This window comes from Lontra canadensis, unplaced genomic scaffold (genome assembly GCF_010015895.1).
Source record: "Lontra canadensis isolate GAN:19392208 unplaced genomic scaffold, GSC_riverotter_1.0 scaffold4, whole genome shotgun sequence".
Classification (NCBI taxonomy): Eukaryota; Metazoa; Chordata; class Mammalia; order Carnivora; family Mustelidae; genus Lontra; species Lontra canadensis.
Genome location: NW_022630998.1, coordinates 55,076,235 through 55,095,985, shown reverse-complemented (window position 1 = coordinate 55,095,985; position 19,751 = coordinate 55,076,235). Strand labels below are relative to the sequence as shown.

General features: G+C 40.4%; 1 protein-coding gene across 2 annotated transcripts in view; it reads right to left on the bottom strand.

The window, feature by feature from the left end:
- Positions 1-17,775: 17,775 nt before the first annotated feature.
- Positions 17,776-19,751, bottom strand: part of PRELID2 (PRELI domain containing 2) — a 63,842-nt gene continuing 61,866 nt past the window's right edge. For both annotated transcript variants that reach the window (XM_032850930.1, XM_032850937.1), the window contains exon 7: positions 17,776-17,996. The gene's annotated coding sequence lies outside the window, so the exon portion shown is untranslated. The remainder of the gene's footprint in view (positions 17,997-19,751) is intronic.

The window sequence follows — 19,751 nt, the reverse complement described above, 5'->3', positions numbered from 1 at the left end:
AAGGAAGACTTAAAAACTATTGCAATAGAGGAGAGAGACTGAACTCAAATCTTCTGAAATGAAAGGCGGGGGAATTAAATGCTGGGGTGAGCTAATGGAAAACTGCTGGAGAACATTCACAGTAAGGTGGGTCCATGTGACCAAAACATCTAGTCCGATAACCGTCACTTTTCAGAGTTAGGCTCCTCTCCTCCCTGGGATATGGAGACTATATCCTTCCTTGATTACATTTCATAGTTCCTTAAGAAATACATATCTGGGGTGTAGACATTTATAACACAACTGCAAGCTTTCGGAAGTAAATATACTGAGAAAAGAAAAGTCAGGGACTTATAATCAGGAGGAAACTTCTCTGAAGTTTAGTAAAGCTGAAGGGGATATTAAGGCAGTCTTAGACAACATCCACTGGCAACTTCACTCCTGATGATGGAAACATGGAAAGATGAGAGAGCTAGAAAGAGCGGGGGCAGGGGACAGGCAAGTAGATATGTACTAGTATGTCCACTATAGGTCGTACTCAGGATCAAGGAGTTGGAACCCCTGGATAGGTCAAATGTGGTGGGTACACATTATGGAGATGATATGTAATTCCTCACCAAATCCCTTTGGCCTGATTTTTTCATCAGCTGTAAATTTTACCCTGACAGGATCCTACCCTACTACATGTCTATCAACTTTGCAAAGTTAGGCTTTCTCCCAGACAGTGGGAGCTTGGTCCTCCCATACACATTGTACACTGGCTCTTAAGGCTTCTGTCTGCAAGTGACTTATGTCTCGGCCAGCAGCGTTCCACTGGCCAAACTAATTCACTTGGTCATGCCCAGTTGCAATGAATGAAAGAAAAATTCAATACTACCATACGCACACTGTTCACGAGAGACATAAAGATCCATGGTAAAGAATCACTGGTGATTTTACGGAGGCATGAATTTGAATCATGCATGTTAATGAGATGAAGATGGTTGGAGAGAGCACCAAGCAAGTTTCATCTTGAAGAATGAACCAAGGTACCTGCCCAACATCCACATCATGTCCTATCACACTGCAACTTCACTGTTCTCTGTTGTTGCAAATGCACTCATTCTTATAAAATAAACTTAAGTTCCACCAGGGGAAATTATCTGCTATAAATTTGAGGACTATCAGAGTTCTTGGGACATTTAGTGTTGAACATCAGAGTCCAATCACCTATGCGATTCATAGGTCGCAACTATTGATCATGGCAAATGTTCATATCAACCACTGTTCTCAGTCACAGCACCTCTCAATTCGTAAGATTCAGAGTAATTAAGATGTATATCAACTGGAATTCAATGAGTCCAATGTATGAGACATAGTCATACATCAAAGTGGTTTGGGAACTGTGGACTTCTTTACCCCAAGCTGTTAGTGTGACACAGGAAAGGGCAACAGATGTGGAGCAGAGATTCACTAGCTGAATAATCTTAGGCATGACACTGACCCATTCTCAGCCTCAGCATCATTATCAGAAAATGAGGCTATACTCCAGCAGATCATTTCCCTCTTCCTTGCCTCATTTTGTTCCTTGTACTCCTCACTCTTATTAAAATTATGCTATGAGAAACTCAAATTAGGAAAGAGGAAAGTTTATTTGTCTCCATTCTGAAGAATCTAAATACCCAGTGTCCTTCTTTAAAAAGAGACCAGGTCCTAAGGAGCTACTTTGCACCTTTCAGCAGAGACCAGATTAGAGGACTCACGCCCTGATACCATAAGGGAACCAGAACCCTGATCTCCACAGAAGGAGATCAAAGAAACTAGAAGCCTCTGAATGATCTCTTAGCGTAGACCAAAAGGCGGTTCAGTGAGGAAAGTAAAAACCTCTCATACATCACCTTCTGCATTTTTCATACCTGAATGCCATACCTGAATCTGGACATTTCATGAAAAACTAATGGTTACAATAATAACTGTTATCACCATAGGCAGCTGAAATCAATAGGTTTTCAAATCATTATGACCTCAAAGATTATAGTGTATGTCAGCGTAAAATTCCTCAGAGACCATCTGGGTAGGGCCAGATTTGAAGTCCTTTAATTTGCTGGATCGAGAACCATTACTTAGAGTTTTCATGCCCTAGACCCTTTTCCCATCTGTTTTATCGGGGACTCTCTCAGTCTTGAGGAATGAGTTATTCACACAAGCACAGTCATGCCATTTAGAGAAAATGTTTCCAACTAAAATAAGCTGGGAGAGTTCTTCTAGGTCACTTGGGGAAGGGCTGTCCAACAGAATTTTCTGGGTTGATGAGCATGACCTGTATCTATGCTGTACTACACAGTAAAGAGCCAATAGCCAGAGACAGCTGTTGAGCACCTGAAATGTAAAGTCACTGAGAAATCTACCTTTTGATTTTATATCATCTTAATTTAAATAGTCACATGAGGCTAGGGGCTACTTGTATTGAATAGTGCAGATTAAAGAGAAGGTTTTTGACCCACAGACCTCCCAGTGTCCAAGAACAGCCTTCAGAAGACACACAAGTTGACCTAAAACTGTGTATGAAATGTCAACTATGCAAGACAATACTATTTATCTTCCAATAATACATAGTTATTCTAGATTAAGTATTTAAAAAATTAGGGTGGGTATTTACAGCGGTGCGGATGAGAGGTGAAGGTGAAAATAAAATAACATAAAATAAAATAAAATAAAAATAAGAGCATGGATCTGCACAGACTAAAAATGATAATGGAGCAAGAACTGAAGAGTATAATAACTCCACTCTTTGTGCCCAAGATACAAAAAAGAAAGAAAAAATTGTCTGTACAGATATTTTTCAAGGTCAGACTTAGCTTTCATCAAATTCTCAAAGAGGTGCAAGATTCCACGAATATGTCAAGAATCTCTGAGCTAGGGGTGAAAAACCTCAGAACAGAGGGATGGAAATAGAATGTGGGTTAGTTAAATAATATAATAGACAATTTTTATCTGACACAGTTGGGATTGGCAGTTGGCTAGTTAACCAAAAAAGTGAGAAATTTTATCTTAAAGTGAGAAGACATAAAAAAATAGTACTCGTAAAATATTTTTATTTCAATTTATAATAAATGAAAATACATGTACTTGCCTTTACCAGTCTTCTGGTGTGGAGCCAAGGACTTTTCTTTGTGAATGAGTGCACTGACTAGATTTCTACATTATATTTCTTCCATAAAGCAAAACCATAAAGCATTTTTTGGTTTCCATTGAGTTTCTCTAAATAGAGCAAGAACATAAAGACACTTCTGAAGCAATCTAAGTGTGGAATCCTTCTAGACTTTCACAATTTTGCCAAAATGTGATAGCTATCTAACCCTCATGTAATTCAAAACCAATTATTTTCACTGTAACTTAATGATTCTTTCCAAAGCAAGAAATTGGATTTCATAAAAATACCCTCTCTCTCTTCTTTCAAATGCCAACAGATGTGGTAGGCAAAATAACTGCCACCCAAAGATGTCCATGCTCTAATCCTCAGACTCTAAGAATACCTTACTTTGCAGGACAAAAGGAACTTTGGAAATGAGATCTTGAAACAGGGAGATCATGCTAGATTATTTGGTGAGCCCAAGGTAAGCATAAAGGTCTTGTGAAAGAGAAGGATGGAGAACCAGACAGAAATCTGAAAACACTATGCTACTGGCTGAAGATGGAGAAAGGAGCCAGTCACAAGTCAAGGAATGAGGATGGCATCTAGAAGCTAGAAAGGAAAGGGAACAAATTCCCCCTTAGAGTCTCAGGAAGAAACACAGCATCTTGACTCTAGTCCAGTAAAACCCATTTCAGACTGACCCCCAGTAAGACAATAAATTTGTATTGTTTTAAGCCACCAGGTTTGTCCTTATCTATTAAAGAGGCAATAGAAGACCAATACACAGTTTACAGAATAGTTAATTAAATGATTATAAATGAGCATAAACGGATTCAGGATGCAAATGAATCTTGCAAAACATGTAATACGAGTGAGACCAGAAGTGGACAAACATGAGTGAGGAACACCAGCAAAGATTATTCAAGATGATATGGGCATCAATTAGCATGTTCTATGGGAAAATGGTGAGCATTCAGCAATCCAGCCAACCAAGCTCTTAATCCTCAGAGAGAGTATCTATTTATTGGCTCCTTTTGAAGTGGTCATTATTTGTCAAGCACTGTGCTAATCACTTTACAACCATTCTATAAATATACACTAATCTCAATTATTTTTCACCAGTGAGAAAGCTTAAATTCAGACTTGAAGTGATTTGCCTCAGACCTCACAGCTAGTAAATAGCAGACTTACTAGCCAACACTTGCTCTGTGATCCATCTGATTCAAAAGCAGTCTCTTAAAGGCCCTTCGAAACTGGAGTTTCTACAATTCCCAGATGCTAACTCAGACACCCCATTTTATAGATGACAAAATTGCAATTAGTCTAACTAATTCTAGCTCTATCACCATAGTAGTCAAGGTCATAGCAAGAAATAGAATAACCAAACATGACAATCTGAAAGGAGGTGTATAAAGGACTTCTCACAAAACATGTTTTACACACACTCAGAAACACATCAAGCGACGGGCACCTGGGTGGCTCATTCAATTAAGCGTCGGACTCTTGGTCTGGGCTCAGGTCACAATCTCACGGTTGTGGGATCAAGCCCGGTGTCGGTATCGGGCTGTGGGCTCAGCAGGGAGTCTGCCTGAGAGTCCCACTCCCTCTGGGCCCCTGTGCTCCCAGCTCCCCTCTCCCACCATTCTTTCAAGAAAGGAAGGGAGGGATCAAAATGGAGTTTACTCCATCTCAAGGAAAGAGGACAAATAAGATCACACGACAAGTATGAGACACAGTCTAAGTAATAGTTTGTAATCAGGAAATATAAATCACGAGCTACAGAGACATTTTCTTTGATGTATCTAGCATTACACAGCATTACTATGAAATTTCTTTCTTTTTTTTTTTTTTAAAGATTTTATTTATTTATTTGACAGAGAGAGAGATCACAAGTAGGCAGAGAGGCAAGCAGAGAGGGGTTGGGGGGAAGCAGACTCCCTGCTGAGCAGAGAGCCCGATGAGGGACTCTATCCCAGGACCCTGGGATCATGACCTGAGCTGAGGGCAGAGGCTTAACCCACTGAGCCACACAGGCGCCCTACTATGAAATCTCGTTTGAGGTTTGATAAATATGTGGCCAGACAAGGACTACAGTTCAGCCACCTCCTCCCTGTGTCACTTAACCCACAGTGAGCCTTTGAGTCCTCATCTGTAAAACATCTCCTACTGTCTTCACAGGGTTGCTTCAAAAATTAAATGAGATAATGGATATGGAAGTGCTTAGTAAATAAACCAAAACGTCCCCTACTGATAAGAGAGATGAAGATCAGTATAACCAACTATATCATGAAATGAAAGCAGTCTACTAAGGGCTCCCTCTGGAGTAAAATTTTAGCTCATCAGAAAAATGCTGGGTTTTGTTTAAAACCGTGTTGATGTTACAGGCTTGTCACCCAGGACCTCCCATCACTGCCTCTGATGTCTGAGAAATGCAAATTAAGTAGCATTTTAAAAGAAAGCAAGATGACAAATTGAAGTCCAGACAGGTTCCTTTGCAATTACAACCTAACACTGCAACTGGTTCTTGCTAAAATGCTTTCACTAAATCCAACTGCTCAATGCCCTTTTGCCGTGTATGGTTTTCCACTGTTGCTATACAGTCACACATGCATTATAAAATTAATATGCCAAAATTATAGTCACTTTGGCCTTTAAGTTTTACTCAAGTTCTTTAAAGTATAAACAATATAGTGATGACTGGGCTGCCCAGACCTCTTTTCTGAGGGAAGTGTTTTTGTTTGAATGTGTAAATTGGTGAGTCAGAATGGACGCTAAGTGAATTGTGAAAAGGACTATCTTAGTTTTAGATCTCTCATACTCCTGAGCAAAATATTTGCTAACTAAGCATTAGAAAGGAGAGGGTGGCAGGTGGACAAGCAACTGATGCAAAGAGGCAATTCATAAAATGTATGTAAGTGATCAATAATAATATTTAAAAACAAAAACAAAACACCTTCCACTATAAGCTCCATGACAACTTGGGCTTTGTTTGATCAACTGTTCTATCTCCACAGCCTTCCACAGACACTTAGTATTTACTGACAGGATAAATGAGCTTCTCTCGTGTTCAAATAAGTACAAAATAAAACTGTAGTTAAATCATCATTATTTATCTAACAGATAACCAAAATTTATTTTGTTTTTCATGACGAAACCTGATGTTGACGCGACACAGAAAGAGCAAGTGTCAGTATGACTCTATTTTGGAAATTATTTGGGAGGTGGAGAGAGAGAAAAGAGAATGAATGAGAGAGAAAGAAGGGAAAATGTAGAGACTGGGGGTCTTTAAATTCATCTATTCCAGCTGCCTCAATTTGCAAATGACAATGTGTCACTCATTTGGTCAAGATGGGACCGGCTCCTGGCCTCAAGAAGCTTACAGTCAAACGGTGGAGATAGACACTGAACAAAGTTATTGCAAGGAGAAATGCAAAGTGCTATTGAGGAGTGTAAGACACCCAGCCTAGAGTGCAGTGAGGACAGCTTCCTGCAAGTGACACTTCAGTGAAGACTTAAAAGAAAGATGAACTTAAGTAGAGAAAGGAGCCCAGAGGCTTTGGACTTTAAAGAGTCAAGTCATGGTACAACTAAAACTCCTAGACATTGTATTTGAAACAAAATAAGATGACTAAGAAAAGTGGAGCAAAGAAAGCAGCCTATCTAAGGAACTTGAGATCCAAAGAACAACACTGCAATGAGTTTGCTGGGTTTTCATTTTGCTTCATATATGCGAGACTGAGTTCTGGAGAGGCCAGCAACCTAGAAATGCCTCTTTTCTGAGAGAAATATAACATTCTGCTCTCTCTCAGTGAAGGACCAGGAAAGGAGCCACCCAGCAAGATAGAAAACATTTAGAAGACAGTCACTGTACTCCATGTCATAAAAAATACTATGGCTGCTACCCCAACCCATGCCAGCAAAGGCCAAGTGAGGAGCCCAGACTTCCACAGTCACTGGACTTTAACAGATCCCCCTGCCAGGGCGATGGGAGAGAAGACTGAATAGGGAGCTGGGACTTTCATTCCCACCAAGTGGTAATGAAAACCCCCTCCATCCCCTCAGTGGAGACCATGTAGGGGCCTGAACTTCTACCTCTACCTGGCAGGAAGGAGCTATTCCCCTCCCTCTCTGCAGAGGTGGTGTCAGGAGAGACCCAGTGGAGAGTCAGAGTATGCAACAATACCACAGTAACAGTGGAGACCAGGGGGGGAGCAGTAATGAGGTACTCTTATCCCTCCTAGCTAAGAAGGTATCAGTGGGGACTAGCAGAGAGCCAGAATCCCCAAACCCACCACACTGTAACAGGGAAGGTCTCCCCATCCCACAGATGTCTATGGAGACTAGGCAGGGAACTTTTACCCCATGTACCAGTTAATAAAGCAGTACCCACCCTTTCCCCTGCTGGAGTGGTATCACAACAAGCCAGCTAAAACAGACTGTCTAAACAAGATCCAACATCTCATAATGTAATACTCCAAATGCCAGAATTCAGTCAAAGATCATTCTTCATATCACAAACCAGAGAGATCTCCGAACAAAAGCAAAAAATAATCAGTAGATGCCAACACCAGTATGAAAGAGACATTAGAATAATCTGGCAAATATTTTTGAGTAATCATAAATGTGCTTCAGTGAACAGTTACAAAGATGTATGACACAAATAACAAAATAGTCTACAAAAAGAAAGGAAGATTAGAAAGAAGAACCAATTAGAAATTTTAGAACTGTAAAAATAATAATCAAAGTAAAAAGCTCCATGGATGAGGTCAAAAGGAGAATGGAGGACACAAGAAGAACAACAACAAAAACAAAAATTTGTAAACTGAAAGACACAGCAATAGAAATTACTCTATCTGAACAACAGAGAAAAAATGAAGTGAAGAAACTAAAATAAACAGAGCTTCAGGAACCTATGTGGCAATAACAAAACATCTAACATTCCTGTCATCATAGTTCCAGAAGAGAGAAGAGAGAGACTGGGAAGTACTAAAAAGAGTACTTGAAGAAATGACTGAAAACTTTACAAATTTGGCAAAAGACATAAATCGACAGGTTGAAGAAATTAAGCAAACACCAAACAGATTAAACCCAAAGAAATCCACATCAAAACACAATGCAGCCAAACTTTATAAAATTAAAGGCGAAAAGAAAAAAAAAATTTGAAAACAGTGGGAGGGAAATGACAACTATAATAGAAAAATAGTGATTTTTCTCCCATCAAAAGCCACAGATGCCATAGAAAGTGGCACAAACATATTTCAAGTGCTAGAAGAACTGTCAATCCCGAATCCTGTCTATCTGATGAAAATATCCTTAAGGAATTAAGTGGAAATCAAGACGTTTTCAGATGATGAAAACTTGAAAAACTTTGTTTCTAGCAATTCTATCCTAAAAGAATGGCTAAAGTAGTTCTCTAAACAGAAAAACAATGATAAAAGAAGAAAATTCAAGATATCAGGAAGGAAGAAAGAATACAGTAAATAAAATATGGGTAAATGCAGTAAACTTTCCTTCTCCTACTGAGTCTTTTAAATTATAGCTGATGGTTAAGCAAAAAGCTGTAACACGGTGTGATATGGTTCTCACCACATGTAGAAGAAATATTTCATTCAGGCAATTAACTATAAACATGAAGAGGCAGGAATGTAAAGGGAGATAAGGTTTCTACACTTCACTCAAACTGGTAAAATGATGACACCAGTAGTCTGCAATAAGATACACACACACACACACACACACACACACACACACACACACATCCAAGGAAGGAAAACAAAAACAGAACAAAGGAAAACAAAAACAGAACAAACAGAAATCAATTAAGAAACTGGAAGACTTAAGCCCTAACATAGCAATAATTACATTAAGTATAAATGGTCTAAATCACTAATTAAAAGCCAGAAATTGGCATAGTGCTTTAAAAAACATGGCCAAACTGTATGCAAGAAACTCACTTCAAATCTAACCATACAGGCAAATTAAAAGAAAAATAATTGAAAAAGATATTAACATACAAATATTAATAAAAGCAAATATAGGAATTCTTATTAAAGGCACTCTAGCTAGAGGAAACTTCAGGGCAATTAAAAATACCGGGGATGGAGAGAAAAGGGATAGAGAGAGAGAGAAAAGGGTTAAGCCAAAATGAAGATACCTCAAATTTAAATGTGTACGTACTAAACAAAAGAGCTGCCAAATATGTGAAGCAAAAATCAATAGAAATAAAATGTGAAGCAGACAAATCTACAGTTGTAGATGGAGACCTCAGTATCTTTCTCTCAACAATTTGTAACACGAGGCAGAAGATATGTATATAGAATTTGAAACTAACATCAACCAACAGGATCCAATCAATATTTGTAGAATGCTACACCCAAGAGCAGAATATCCATTCTTTTTCAAGTGCCCATTAAACATATACGAAGACAGATTATATATCCTGGGCCAGAAAAGAAGACTCACCATATTTAAAGAAATAAAATTATACAGGTGTGTTCTCCAACCAGAGTGGAATCAAAATGAAATCAATAGCAGAAAGACAGCTGGAAAATCTCCAAACAATTGGAAACTAAACAACACACTCCTAAATAACCCACGGGTAGAAGATATCTCAAGGGATATTTTAAAAATACACTGAATGGAATAAAAATGAAAATATACCATATCAAATTTTGTGGAACACAGTTAAAGCAGTGGTAGGAGGGAAATTTATAGCGCTAAATATATACATTAAAAAAGTAAAAAGGTCTGAAAACAATAATCTAACCCCCCACCTGAAGACCTAGAAAAAGAACAGAAAAATAAACCCAAATCAAGCAGAAGGCAGAAATAATAAAAAGCAGAAATCCATAAAACACACCAGTAAAGCAACAGAGAAAATCAATGAAATGGAAAGCTCGTTCTTTGAAAAGATCAATAAAACTGACAAACACCTAGCAACTGACAAAGGAAAAAGAGAAGACACAAATTACTAGTATCAAGAATAAAACAGAGCCTATCATTAAAAACCGAACAGACATCAAAAGGTTAAAATGAAAATACTATAAACAATCCTACACACGTAAATTTGAAAACTTAGATAAAATGGACCAATTCCTCAAAAAACACGAACTACCACAACTCACCCCAAATGAAACAGAACATTTGAATTCCCTCCAACTATTAAAGAAATACCACATTTGAGATTAAAAATCTCCCTTGAACAGAAAGCTTAAGCTCTAGATGGCTTCACTGGAGAATTCTAGCAGATATTTAAAGAACACCAACTCAACACAATCTCTTCCAGAGACTGGAGTGTTCACTATGTGCCAGGCACTATTCCAACAGCTTTTACATGTCTTGAGCTCATTTAATCCTTTGGGTAACCCTAAAAAATAGGCCCTATTATTACTCCCTCCCATATGAACAAACAAAGCCCTGAGAATTTACATACACACCTCGGGTATGACATAACCAGGACTCCAATTTAGGTTTCTAGGATGTATCTGGACAAATCAATGCTCAGATTTCTTGTATATTAACCCTCACCTATCACCCAATAGATAGTCAAAATTCACTTTTTCAAAGGAAAACTCAGAGCTGGCCAGGACATGTTCTTTCAACAAGAAACTTGGGATACTACCATAGTTGGCATTCTCAATAGAAATGTGTTTTGTAAACAAAAGTAAAGGTTACTCGTGCTGGCAACTGCCATACAATTTCCATCTAGATGACAGTTAAAACATATGTGAGAGAATACAACCAGAAGAGAGGTTTATTATTGGAAATGGTTAAAAGCTTCACTATAGGAGAACCAGCCGCACCACTATAATTACAAGAATCAAGAATCAAAACACCGCTTCATTAATTTTTTTCCTTGTGTTTGTTATTTTACCCCATCAAAACTAATTATACCCCTTCCCATGGATTTTTAACGAGCACAGTAGACAGAGTGCTTAGAAAAGCTGTGGTATACAGGTATATCTGAACTGCCTCCATTTAGAAAAATACGGTATGTCAAAAACATTATACTGACAACCAAAATTTTCCCAACTAGTGTTTTCTCTTAACAAAAGAAGAAATATGACTACCTCCCAATAGATGAGAGAAAAATAAACTGTAACAAATACTCTGCATACTTACGTACCTCCTTCTCAACAACAAGAAGTTGCGCATTAACTTAACCCTCAAAATAATCCGTGATGCCCCTGATGGCAAGGCCCACCAAAGTTTACAGGATATTTGCCCCATTTTGTATCACAATATATTGGCAGGGGAGGGCCATGCTGCTGGGATGCAAGGCTGCCTCTGAGGGACATGGGAATTCTGGGAGTTCTGGGGACTGGGGTGGGCTACATCAGGGTTTCCCAAACTTTTCCAGAGAGGAACCTGACTCCCACTAGCAGAAGATGGCCCTGGAACCTTTGGGATATGCTACCTGCCAAGTGTTTGCAGCAGGCTGAAGGACGGGTGATGGCCATTCTTAGAATTTTCAACAGATTCAACCTCCTATCACACCTGCCATGTTCTAGGCAGCACGCTAAGCAGCGCTCCAAGCAAAAGGACTTGAGGGTTTCTGCTTTTTCCTAAATTAAGGTTCCATTCCAATCTTACAGTCTACAAAGTTAGACGTTTAATATAAAAACAAGGTTTCCCACAAATCTTTGAGAAAAAGGAATGCTTTAAGAGGAGCATTCTGCTCATTATACCTTCATGGTAGATGGCTTCATCCACCGCTCATGGAGATGGCTATATATTCCCAAGGGTACAAATACTCTGTTTTGGAAATTGCAGGTGACACTCCTCAGGTAGATGTTTCTGAAGCAGATCAGGGGGAAATAAATGCCTGCCTGACCCTCTACTCTTCCCCAATTCTTCTCTGCAAAATCCTTGCCTTAGTAAGACCCCAAAACATTGTTAGCACTTATTTTTTCCAGGAGAAATAGTTCTCATAGCACTTGACAGAACAATTAACACCTAAGGAAACAAGTTATAAAGCTAGCTTCTGACTTCGCACATACAAAAAGACTACTTTCCATACTGGAATAGTTCCAACTGTAATCTGATGCTTCGTTTAATCCAATTTAAAACTGTAATTAAAAACTGTAGCCATGCAGTGTCTCAAATGTGCCTCCAAGTTTTCCAAAGTCTTTAGATCCAATCATGAACACCAGGAGAAAGCTGCATTGAACTTTTTCTCTGTGTCTATGAATACATACAGAGAAATGCAGACATGAGCTGAGGCTCAAATGGTCACCCTAGGTTTCCTCATGGTTACCCTAACCTACTCAATGACAGGTATAACCTCAATAGGTTTTCTCCCTTTCTCTCTCCCTTTCCTGGCCCCCTACCCTGTTTCCAGCGACAAAGACTAGACTCTGGGGTAATTCATTTGTTAAATTCTTTCTAGGCACTTTACATAAGCCTCCTGTCCTGGAAACTAAGGGAAAAAAAAAAAAAATTTTTTTTTTTTTGACAGATTGGCAAGAATGACTTTGGTTTTGAAGAGATTAATGACTATATCCCAAAACACAAATAGCAGAAGCTTCAGCCCAAAAGTAATCTCCCCTAAACCTCTAAAGAAAACTGACAACACCGTCATTTCCAAGTTGGCGCAACTGATGGACCTGTGAATTCAGGGGAACATCTAAACTCACAATAAGAAAACAAAAACATACAAGTGAACAGTTCATATTTTCTCCTTCATCGTCGGATCTAAAAGTTCAGCCTGGCACCAACACAAAGAAGGAATGATTCCATCAGCAGCCTAACAGATGGCAGGCACGAAATGGCTGTAACCTTCTCGGAGAAGGCTGGCGAATAGCTCCATGGAGTTTAATTTACCAGGATGGGGGCTGCTATTTTCTGCCCAACACCTCCTGCACAGCAGGCCAGGCCACAGCTTAGAGAACTGCCTCCTAGGGTCCAGCAGTGCAAGCTCACAGGTTAACCCTTTGTGACGAGCAAGGATCTTGAGTTACTACAGCAGCCTTCTTCTGCACTGGATTCTGTTCCAACAAATGCAACTCAAACTTTTGATCATAACAAAGCCAAGTGCGCATGGTAGAGTATTTTTGGTTATCGCTTTTCTTCCACTAGTATTTAAGAGACACGGGAGCACTTTTTTCTTGGAAAGTAAATTACATTTTTTGGAAGGCCTAGAGGCAAAATTCACCAGAAGGAGTAGGGCAAGGGGGAGGTCTCATATTGCCAACTCCCTCCTCCAGCTAGCTACGTAAGGGCTCCCACTTAGGGAAAAACAGGCATTATTTCAGAATGTGGTAGGAATTTACACCCATTGCTTCCGGATCAGCTGGGGAGTTTTACACAATCCTGATGCCAGGGCCACCACCTAGAATCGCTGGAGCTGGGACAAAAGCATCAGTGTGTTTTAAAGCTACCCAAGGGGTTACGATCGGCCATCAAGGTATGCAAGAAATACTGCATTTAAAATTTTAAATACTGCTATTTGTACATTTCTAGAAATTGTTACAATAAGTTAATATAATTTCTACTCATAGCCCCCATCACACTGGGCTTGTCATTGTTAGGATTCCACCTCTCTACCCGCCCCAATCTCTCCAATGCTTGTGCAAGGTTCTCTGGAGTTCACAGGATTAATCCACACTAGTTAGCGTGCCCCACCCAGACATCAGGGAACTACTACCCTGCAGCCGTGAATCCAGGAATCCCCTCGGAGCAAGCTGTGATAGAACAGTCTGAAAGTAGAAGGTGTTTAAGCCTGAATATCCCATACCCGGCAAGCACTATGCAGTGGGATATACTATGTGGCTCAGATGAGGAGGTGGTCTCATGCAGGGCAGCTCCACTCTTCTACCTATAAGGCCCACCCTAGAGAGAACTGGTTACCTTCCAAAAGGTACAATGTGTGCCTCTAACTCAGGCAGGACCATCCACAATGGTGCAATCTGCCAGTGAGGCCAGGGCCGCCACGCTATATATTTATGTGCTTGATCTCTTCGCTGCATGTCCTGGGCTGATTTTTTTCGGCATCCTTTAAATGAGCAAATATTGTTTGATTTATTCAGGAGGTCCGTGCATTGGGTCTTACCATCAACTGGTGCCCACCCCTGCCATCTGTCTGTAGAACGTCGGTGCAGGCCTCCTAGAAACCCCTCGATCAAGTCCAAACAGAAGATAAAGGCTGCCTTTTTCCTGAACACAGTAGGTGCTCCATAAATGCTGGCTGAACCAAGGATTCTACCCCTAAAGGTACTCGGCTCTAATAAAAGAAAAGCATCGACAGAGCTGGGGCAGGGCATTTTGGAAACCAGGCAGAGAAAGCCACTCAAATTCATCCAAGTGAAAAGCAGGCCAGTGAAAGGATCTCATGAAGTCTCATGGAAACACAGTACAGAAAGCAGAGCTGAGCCCCACAACTCAAAAAGCAGCGGCCACGTCTCCCTCTCTCTCGGGGTCATGTGACTTTCTGCTGCTGCCTGTCCATGTGGTGCTTCATTTCTTCTCTCTCGGCCCACCCTGGACCTTTCCCCATGAGCACATGGCCCCCTCAGATCACCCAGTAAAAGGAGCCTCTACTTATTTCTGGGAGAAAGTTTACTGGCTTACCTCGGGGCTCACCTGGGAGAAAGATCACCGGCTCACCATATGGTCAGTGTAACACCCGCATCTGGAACTGTTGTGAAGGACGAAGATCATCACAACCAACGACAAACACAAGCTCTGCTGGGTGACGTGATAACCCCAGAAACTAACGATCATGCAGTATCAGTCGTAACACCCTTATTTCAGAATGTCCACAAGACTGAATTTCAGAGCTATCCAACTAACGGACAGCTCCAAATCACAGTAACACTGAATCAAAAAGACTTTTATCCTGCACAAAAACGTGGCCTGAGAAACGTTCGTTTGAATTTAACTTACTTACGTTTCACATTATGCAACTGTACATATAAAACCATGAACACAGTTCGGGAAGACACTGGCTTCTAGACCAAAAGACGTCATTTGTAGCAACATCTCACCGACCTTGAGGTCAAAGGTTTGACAAGTGTACTTGGGTAATCAGGAAGTTATAGGAAAATAGCAAAATACTGTCACCAGGTCAATGCAGCAACGTTCGTTCATTTTACTGTTCTCAGGAAAGCCCCTCAAAGCCTGTTTAGTGTTACTTGAGATGTACAGTTTGCAGGGACATGAGTTCCCAACTCCAGACAGAATGGAAGGAAGTTTCCTATAGGCAGACTAAAGGAACCGCTAGAGCTCGACGGGCAGAGCCGTCCGGTGGAGGGGCTTTAGCAAACTCAAAGAGGGTCTGAAACAATGAAAAACATAAAGGATGACCTTAAAATTTTTTCATTATTTTTTAGTAGATTGTTCACAAAAGCAGGGAAATGTGTACTGAGAGTTACAATGTCAACGGTTCAAATAAAGCCAAGAAGAGGTTTAACTTCAAAAACAGCCTTGACTGGTCTGCACTGTGTACCCTCCAATGTCTGACAAATGGGATATCATTACCACACATATACTGCTTATAAAATACACAAAGCGATTTATATAAAAAGAATACAGCACCTTTTTTTATCCACATATGATTAAAACCATAAAAGCCCCTTCGTGGTAAAAGCACCACCATCACGTACGGATAGCCTCAGTCAGCTTATCTCTGCATTAAGAACTTTATATTGTGTCCTGAGCGGTCAATTCTATCGATCAGTGGACCCAAATGACTGCCTTTTTACATGCTAGGAGACACAGAAGGCAACACCACAGCCCCTGAAATCAATGTTTCTCAAAACAAGGTCTGTGGAACAGCATGACTGAATCTCCTGGCGAATTCGCTTTACAACATAGATCCCCCAGACCCCGATGAAATTTCATGAATCACAATTTCCAGGGGACGGCCCACGAACCTAGAGTTGAGCACTCCTCCCTGAGAATTTCTGGTACAAGCAGAAGTGTGGGAATCACTCTACAAAATCACTGCCTTGAAGGGTAGGCTCAGGGGCACTGGGGTGGCTCGGTCAGTTAAGAGTCTGGCTCCAGGCAATTAGGGCAAAATTCAGCCTTCACTCTCTCTAGTTCTAACAAAAATTCTTGCTACAAAGATCCTTTCCTACTTCAGAAGTGCTGAGAGAGAAATCAGATAATGTCTGAAGATCACCAAGAATTCACTAGAGCGTTCTCATCCCTAGTGGCCTACTGGAACCACCCAGGGAGCTTTAAAAGATAGACAGGCTGGTTCCACCGAACAGTCTACCCACCCCCCACAGAGATTCTGCTGTATTGCTCTGGGGCATAATGGGGGTGGGGGGTGGGGGTAAAGCTCCCCAGGTGGTTCTAATGAATACCTAAGGCTGAGAACTCCTGCCTTCAGAGGATGCAGTTGTTGAGTACGAAGCATTAAGTTCATTCCAATGTCAACCTCCAAATACGGACTTCTAACCTCTCACCTTTGTGATAATTTACATCACCTTTTGTGTTTTGAAATGGGCTATTATTCCAAAAGCCTACCAAAATGCCATTTACAAACTGGAAAAAGGAGTCAAAGTGTGTTCTGGTTCCTACCACTCCTTGTCCCTGCAACACACCTGAAGAATGAAAAAAAATGAGGAGAATTATCCTAAGCGACAAAACTCAAGCAGCACAAACAGCTCACACACATTAAGAAGAAACTCACACTGGCAGGCTTATATGAAATAATTTTTAAAAGTGCTTTAAAATTCATCACTGCACTAAGTGAAAAATTTTCAAATAGTTAAAAAAAAAAAAGAACAATTTCCCCTGGTCTTCCCAGTAATGGCCCAATTTTTATCTTAAGCAGGTAATTCCAAATTATTGCCTCTCTTCAAGTGTTCTGTTAGGTAGTGTGCGTTTATATTTTGGTTTCCAATCACGGAAAATGCAAACTACCGTCACCTAATTTTCAAACAGTGATACTACCTTACAATACATCTGCAAAGCACATTTTCAAAATGGTTTCACTAATAACGACTTCTGTTTACAAGACTTCTCCTAGGCAAGAGACAGCATGCTGCACTCAATAAACGTGACCTCAGATCGGTCCCACAATCACACGAAGTTAATCCTGTAACCCGTTGTACAATTAAAAAGAGTGAGCTTCAAAAGACTGGAAATTATGTACGTGATCGATCACTGAGCTAGTGGGTGGCAACACTTGCACTCAAATCCAGGTCTCTCAGATTCCCACACCTGGGCTCTTCGCACTGAACTATCCCCCCTGTCCTTCCGTGCTTAACCATCACGAGACAGAGACATCCGCGCCCAGTTCTCCCGACTTGCCAGTGAAACACAGAGAGGCCAACAAGCTGCTCCACCCCTCACAATGCCAAAGCTACACCCTGCCTCCCCGCTCTCCGTGCCATGTTCTTCCAGAAGACCAAATCACACAGCTGATATGTTACATTACAGAAGCTATACTGATGGCCCTTAGGTAGTACTTATGGATAGAACATTACTCTAAATATGGCTTAGCTTCAACACAGGCCTGGTACATTCTTTTCTGTTGTAGGCCACCTAAGCATCAGGTATCAGCTTCAACTCCTTTATCTGTCCCAAAACCTTCTCATGCATCCTATGAGCAATGATGCTGATAAACGTGGGCAAAAGTGCCACTCGCCAGGCCTCTGGCCTGTCCTTGATGTCCCTGACACCGTCACTGGGCAATCAGCAGGACATCCTGAAGAAGGGCAGACGTCACCTTCTATGGGTTTTTTCCTTTATTTGTAAATCATAAAGACACTGTGCCATAAAAATCCACCTAGAAGGTCTCCAGTCCAAGAGCTTCACACCCTGGCAGGAAGGTCTCCTCTTCTTTAAGCTGCTGACACTGTTTCCTTAAGCCTGTTTTTGGAAAACTGCATCAGTGATGGGTTCTGGCCAAGAAGTGATTCTCGAGCAAAGGTAGCACTACACAGGTCCCCTGCAAGAGAAAAACAGGCGTTATCACCTAATAAACATGTCTCGCCAATCAATACTTACTTGCCTCTTTTCTGAAGCAACTCTTAAAATAAGTCACTTGAATGCTATCACTATGGATAATTCTTGAAGAAACTGCATTTCTGCCTCCTAATGATCTTCGAACAAAGCTAGCACCTTATTTTATTAAGTCCGGTGACCAAAAGAGCTGGTTCAAAGGGAGTTAAGACAGAGCTAAAACTGAAGCCTTAATCATTCCAGTGTGAAAGAACTCTGCTGTGTTGTCAACCCTCAGCAAGCCCAGTCTCCCGGCTACCGGCGGCAAGAACAAACACACGTCAGGGCTATCTGTTTTATTCAGAAATGACAGGAAATCAAAAATCTATCAAACGGACATGTCAGCAACACCACCACAAGCATACTGGTTAGTGAGACTTATGCACCTCCATTTTGGCTCATGACAAAACCACCTTCTAATAAGCTTTCTAATTTTCAAATGCCCACAAAGATACACAGGCCAGAGAGTTCTGGGGAAGATCTTGAGGACTGGGCACCATATACAAGGTGGTCACAGTCTATGTGAGTTTAAATTACACAAATCTGAAACGCGGTATGATATTTAAAAAGGAAATAATGCCTTCTTATGCACATTCATCCAAATCCCACAGAATGGTTTTCTTTTCTTTCTTTTTTTTTTTTAATTAAGAACTACAAAATTCCCAAACTGGCAAACTGAGTCCACTGTACACAGCACCTAGACTCATCTGATTAACAAAATGCCTACTTTTCTACTCCCTTATGCATGTGCACTGGAACTTCACAAGCAATGGTAATATGACTGTTGCTATTTTAACTTCAGTGTTGTGACAATTTCAATGCTTTCTTAGGCCTCAAAATAAAATCATCCGAGTGGTGAGGTTAGAGCTAATACAGAGAAAATAAACTATCACAGTATTAACTCTGAAATACTGGTAAGATATGGTCAAATACTATATTAAAAAGGCTAACCAAACACACAAGGCTCCTTGACCATAACTTAGGAAGGGGCATGCTCAAGCGTAGGGGACAGTAAAGCTTTTCCGTAAAGGACCATACAGAAACTATTTTAAACCTTGTGGGAGGGGAGTTCTCTGTCACAGCTATTTACTCCAGTGTTGTAGCCATAACGAAGCCAGTGACAGAGCTGTGTTCCAATAAAACTTTATTTACAAAAGCAGATAGCAGGTTGGATTTGGCCTGAGGGCAAAAACTGACTGACCCTTCCTCTACAGCCTTAGACCTGAGAGCTAGCCCCCTCCTTTAAAGGTGACATTTAATTGCTCATAAAAACAACCACTCTTCCATTTTCCACAGAGCCAATTTTGAGAAAACAGGCATATTTCAAGCTTGCAAAAACTATGTAATAATAGCCAAGAAAAAAAAGGGAAGCAATGAGCTGGCAAAAACACAGCAGCAACAACAAAACTGTAAAATGTTCTATATCATCTTTGGTACCATGCTTACGTAACTATGTATTTGTCAAAACTCACCAAACCGTACACTTAAAAATTGGTCAATTTAATTGTACATAAATAATACTTCAATAAAGTGGATATTGATAAAATGCTTAAAGCCTCAGCAACAGGCTCTAATCTGGATTAGATTTATGTTGTAAGAGTATATATAAATATATCTATATATATCCTTTACTTCACATTTGCCTCCCTGGGTCATAAATTAAGAGAGCTTGAATTATGTAAATCCTTCAAAACCTCTGTTG